The 6334-nt window shown below is 30.5% G+C and overlaps 1 long non-coding RNA gene across 1 annotated transcript; it reads left to right on the top strand.

Annotated features, from left to right (window-relative positions):
• The first annotated feature begins 2291 nt into the window (after positions 1-2291).
• Positions 2292-3835, top strand: LOC111710222 (uncharacterized). Its single transcript, XR_002767016.1, has 2 exons — positions 2292-2380; positions 3396-3835. It is a non-coding gene; the product is annotated as an uncharacterized LOC111710222 (long non-coding RNA).
• The last annotated feature ends 2499 nt before the right edge of the window (positions 3836-6334 follow it).

Below are 6334 nucleotides of genomic sequence, written 5' to 3'. Positions count from 1 at the left end.
TTGAACACTCTGATCAGCATGCTACGATAGTACAATAAAAGGTCAACTTGTTAAATTTTACCTGTTGCATGTCAATGGCCAATTTAAGTTTCAGGTCCAACCTTTTATTATGTTGAAAGGAAAAAATGTTATTTTTCTTTTCTTTTTTGTTGTAAAAAAATTACTTGTCTTAATTGTACAAATAATATTTGATCAAAACTAAACAAAAATAATTCATTTCTTTTAAAGTTTAAGAGCATCCTTTTTTAAAAGGAAAACTCGGCTAGATTTGTCTATATTTGAAAGGAAAACTCGGCTAGTTTTGTCTATATTTGAAAGAAAAACTTGGCTAGATTTGTCTATATTTGAAAGGAAAACTAGGCTAGTTTTGTCTATATTTGAAAGGAAAACTCGATTAGTTTTGTCTATATTTGAAAGGAAAACTCGGCTAGATTTGACTATATTTGGAAAGGAAAACTCGGCTAGTTTTGTCTATTTTTGAAAGGAAAACTCGGCTAGATTTGTCTATGTTTGAAAGGAAAACTCGGCTAGTTTTGTCTATTTTTGAAAGGAAAACTCGGCTAGATTTGTCTATGTTTGAAAGGAAAACACGGCTAGATTTGTCTATGTTTGAAAGGAAAACACGGCTAGTTTTGTCTTGTGGAGATTAAATAGAGTTTTTAGTGGAGGTTGAATATAAGGTTAATAGAGATTGAATTTTTTTTAGTGGATATTGATTATAAGGTTAATAGGGATTGAATAGAATTTTAGTGGAGATTAAATATAGGGTTAAAAGAAATTAAATAGAGTTTTTAGTGGAGGTTGAATATAAGGTTAATAGAGATTGAATTTTAGTGGAGATTAAATGTAGTTTTAGTAGAGATTATCTATAATGTTACTGGAGATTTAAGACGATTCTAGAAGGGACGGAATAAAGTAGAATTGAATATAATTTTAGTTCTGATCAGTTATAGTTTTAGTCGAGACTAAAAAAGTCGTATATTAATTGTGTGGATTAAATGTAGGTTAAGTGGAGATTGAATATAGTTAAGGTGGAGATTGAAATTTTAGTTTGTTGTGGAGATTAAATATTATTTGTCTATTTTTGAAAGGAAAACTCGGCTAGATTTGTCTAATTTTGAAAGGAGAACACGGCTAGTTTTGTCTATATTTGAAAGGGAAAACACGGCTAGATTTGTCTATATTTGAAAGGAAAACTAGGCTAGATTTGTATATATTTGAAAGGAAAACTCGGCTAGATTTGACTATATTTGAAAGGGAAAACACGGCTAGATTTGTCTATATTTGAAAGGAAAACTCTGCTAGTTTTGTCTATATTTGAAAGACAACAAGATATCAATGATGACCATAATCTACCGAGTACCTTTGTAATTGTAGCAAAGTTTTCGGACATTTTAAACAACTATGATTTTAATAAATCACGCAACCTCGAATTAAAAACTTTTTGACTTGTTAAATAACTTTTTACAACCTGAAACGATAAAATATGAAAAAATGAAGATTTTTCCACTAAATCTGTAATATCAAAGGTATACTTTGTTATGAAATTAAACATACAACTGCCTGTAAATCCTTTTCTTGCAAAACTTAGAGTTTAAGAAAAACGCACATTTAGCCGGGAAAAGAAATAGAGAATTTTAGCCAAAATATTTTTTTTAAATTCAATATTTTTATAGCTTTCTGAAAGTATGAGGCTAAGAAAAATAATTTCATATTTAAATTCGATTAAGTTTCGTAAAAAAATCAAAATTTTAGAAAAAAAAACAAGTTGGTCTGACATTATTTAATCTTTTCTCTAAAAGATCTTTTTTATTTTAGTTTTTAAAAACATCTGATCTCGGCATCTATTTAGTTATTTTTTTTTAAGTTCTACCGCTAAAATTATTTTTTGAGAAAACCAAACTTAAAGGTCGTTTTCACCTGCGGTCCAGTGTCCATTGGTTTTAAGCATTACTTTCATTTAAGTATTATTTAGTAGTTTCTTAAAAATTAAATTTCAATATTTAATATAGCTTTAACAATCAATATTGTTTTAATTCTAATTATCTAAAATGAATTTGGGGATAAAATGTTATGATAATTTAAGAATTTTTATCTTTTAACAACAAAGAAAAGAATATGTCTTAAGGGTTTTTTTCTTTCTAACTTGTTTTTACATTCATTAATATTCTTATTAATCATCTTTAATTTGAAGTATTCTTTTCATTACTGGGTACTAGTTGTCAACAATTTAGATTATTCAAAAATAAACATTTTGTTTAAGTTTTAAAAAAGTTGTTTTTGTTTTCTAATTATTTGTTTATATTTTAGTCCCTGGACGATTCAGATTTAAGTGGACAAGAAATTACAACCCTAGAACTTTTCCAGCAATCCAGTTTGGGTAATTTTATATTTTTGCAAAATTTACAGGACAGGATAGGACAGGACAGGACAGGACATCCGACTGAACAAAGGACAGGACAGAGGACAGGACAGAGGACAGGACAGAGGACAGGACAAAGGACAGGACAGAGGAACGGAGGATAGAGGACCGGTCAATTAAAAATTATCCTTTTTTATACAAGAAAAGTTGAACATAACTAAACAGAAAAAAATTGTCATTGTTAAACAAATATCACTATTTATCTTTCCATGGTCCCGACAATATCAGTCCAGAGACACATAAAAGATCGGAATTTTAAAAATTAACCTTGTAAACCTTGTGATTTTAGTCTGAGAAGCCTGAATGCTCTTGGAATCGGAACATTTACCTACAGTGAATCCCAGATATATTAATACATAACAAGTGTTTATATAATGTCGTATTACACATTTAAGATCAAATGCCGCGGAGAAATGAGTTTAATTTTAATATATCAATTGCATTTATACTTCATGGCTATATTAAACTCATATTTCCGCGGCATTTCATCTTAAATATGTAATACGCCAATATAAAAAAACTCTTGCTTTGGATTCATATATCTGGGATTCACTGTAGTTATCGGAAATGTTCTCAATTTCAAACGAGTCTCCTGAACATAACTTACCGTTTTATGGGAGTCTGGAAAGAAATCATTATCATTGGAGTACTATTTGAAACCCACTTTCATTGCAGACCCCCATGGACATCTCGTTTGAACCTCCATGGTCCCCATATTTGGGGGTCGCTAACGAAAATATGGGGGTCTCCAATGGAAATATGGGGGTCTCCAACGAGAATCTGGGGTTTGCCAACAAGATGTCCATTGGGGGTTTCCAATGATAGTGTGACTCCAATGAAAGGAGGTCTCCAATAGTACTCCAAAGATGATGATTTCTTCTCAGACTCTTATATGGACCACCCTGTATAAGTTTAATATATTGACTCTTATATGGACCAATGGACCACCCTGTATAAGTTTAATATATTTTAGGGGACCGAAGTATTGGTCAGGAGCTAGCGAAACTGGGTCTAGTCAAATATAAATCATAAAGTTTAGTTGAACTTTTCATTTACAATTTTAATTTGTTACATTTTCTGCAAAAGAAGAGCTTAAAGGCCTAATGAAAATTCAAATCATTTATAACATATTGTTCAAGAGTTTTGGCTGTGGATTTTAATCACAAAAATCACTATGATGTAATTGTACTGTCTTCCTGAATTGTACTTCCGATATTGTCACAAATTGTACCGTATGTGCGTATTGAGCAAAGCTTCTCGAGAAAATTGGCAAGAACCATTTGACATCTGCTCATTTTGTATCTATGCAAATCAGATTTGTCCAGAACTGCATTAATCAAGTATTGCCTTACTTCATGTCAAACTGTGCCCTTTGTTCTGTAATTTTTTAGTGAAATAAAATTATAATTTGAATGATTTTTAATTTGCACATGTAGTGTTAGGCATCGAGTTTTTAAGCGTATTCTGTTTTCCTAGAAACAAGGATTAAGAATACAAAGCTTATCTTACTTTTACTTTAGGAACATGCCAGTGAAGATATTGCATTTCTTTTCTTGCAAATGTCTTCTTATAATTTCGTATTAAAGGGACTGTAAACGTAATTTCACAAGTCAATTAAACAGAAAACCCACAAATAAAAATAAACAGTTTAAAGGAACAAAAATACTGATATCTAAAGACAGAGCTCTTACAAAGAGGGTCACTTGAAACTGCGCTTTAAGTTTCTCCGGAATATAGATTCCGTAATATTCTATCTACCTGAATTATAAAGGTTTCACGTTAGCTGAAGTGTCCATGAAAATTGAATTTTGAAAAATGTTGAAAATTGTTTAGCCTATGATACTTCCCGATCACCTATGGGTTCTCTGAAAAATGTCAGCCCATTCGGTCCAGCCGTTTGCCCAACTAAAGCTAATAATAAATGTATATATGTATACAATATACAAAAGGGAAGAGCTTTTATTCCGTTTTGAGAAAATTAATATCCCGTGTTATTTTCCTGTAATTTGAACATCTTATGGAATATTAATACTCATAATTTTCCTCGCACTTTATGAGAAAAATGTCCAAGAAATTACTAAATTTTGCGGATTTTAGAGTTTTTTTTAACGTTTTTTTTTGGTTTAAAAAGGAATAAATTATATAAGCCTTGTGTACAATTTGGGCAATTATATTTTTGCCGGGATTTTCTGTTGTGTGCCTGCTGTTGCAATTGGGAAATATACATCCTTCAACGACTGTTTCCAGCGGGCCTATTATCATTTCATCTTGAGAATCTTGTTTTCTAGCCGTCAACAAGTCTATTGCTCCAGACTTATGTGTTTTCAATCAAACCTCATCTTATTGAAGAGATATTGAGAAGAACAAAAAGGTTTTGAAATTCTAATATGTGACTGCAGGATAAATTTGCTTCTCTAGGGTCATGTCATGTCCCACACAAAATTTGGGCCCGATTAGTTAAGACGTTTATTGGATACAAATAAACATTCAGACAAAGAGAAAACAAATTTATATACAGTGAAACCCTTAATAAAGAATACATCGAAAGAATTCATCAAATGTCGTATTCTTCACTTTCTGGTAATGAAATGTTGCAGATATTCAGTTTTTTAATTAAATGATTATATGGAACCCTTTAAAACTGTTCCCGCATATTCATGACTATTTATTTATTTTCGCATTTACTGAAATTTACGAAATATAGTATAAAACTCATTTAAAAATTGTTAAGACGACATTTGATAAATTCTTCCGATGTATTCGTTATTAAGGGTTTTACTGTACATACATACTAGGCTTTAAGGGCGCTTCGCGCCCATCTTTTATTTCCTTTGTTAACATGGGGGGTTCTCCGTACGTTAACAAAAATTCTCCTTGTAAATAAAACAAAAACAAAAAATTTCGCAGAGTTATAAAAAAGAAAATTTGATCACCCATAAACCTTCCCTGGGGTCTCGCGAGATTTCACAAAAAGTTTGGGTTTGATCTGTTAAGCCGTTTTGACGTTTATTGGATACAAACCAACAAACAGACAGACAAGCTAAATTTATATATGATATAGATTACACATCAGGTTTATTTTTTGTTACAAATTAATATAATTCATAATAAAAAGTTAAGTAGGGTCGAATTATTGCAAGAAATATATAAAAAGATTGATTTTTGAAGCTATAAACACCAAGATCGTTAAAATAAATTTGGTTAAAAAAGCAGTGAAAGTTAAAACAGATATAATGTAATAGATAATGTAATATAATAAAATAATCTTTTTTAGAAGAGTACAGTGAAAATACAGTTAGCTGAAACAAAATTCACGTTTTTTTCAAATACACCGATTTTTGAAAGAACAAACCCTTATTATTTCTTCCCTATATCTTTGCAACATATCTTTACTTATAAAGGATGAAGCATTGTCCATAATATTTTTAGGAAAGGTCAGAAAATTTGAACGTCCTCTAAATCATTCTTAATGAGATTTGTTAATTAAACACAGGGGTAAGGAGGGTTCCCCCTTAACTCTTCTGTCAGGACTAAGCTATAGGTCAAGATTTGAATGGATATTTCTTAATTAAGGGTACATCAATACTTATAAAACTGTACAGGCCTGTGTAAGTGAGCATGAAAAGGTAAGTTTGCATGTTTTAATATAAAAAATGTAATTGAGCACGTTGTTTTAAAGTATAAAAAGTTAAGTTTACATGAACTAATATAATTAAAAGAAAAAGGTGAGTGTGCATGTTGTTCTTACAAAATAATTAAGTTAATATCAATATTGATCTATGTTGAAAAGATCGATATAAGGAGCGTGTAAGAATGAATATTCTTCAACTAGTGTAATAATTTCCATTCTTTAATACTTGGAGCGTGTAAGAATATACATTCCTTTATAAAAAGCTGCTTTTTTTGGTATGC

Source organism: Eurytemora carolleeae, unplaced genomic scaffold, assembly GCF_000591075.1.
Source record: "Eurytemora carolleeae unplaced genomic scaffold, Eaff_2.0 scaffold93, whole genome shotgun sequence".
Taxonomy (NCBI): domain Eukaryota; kingdom Metazoa; phylum Arthropoda; class Copepoda; order Calanoida; family Temoridae; genus Eurytemora; species Eurytemora carolleeae.
Note: the sequence above shows the minus strand (reverse complement) of the source record. Positions and strands in the feature narration are given on the sequence as shown.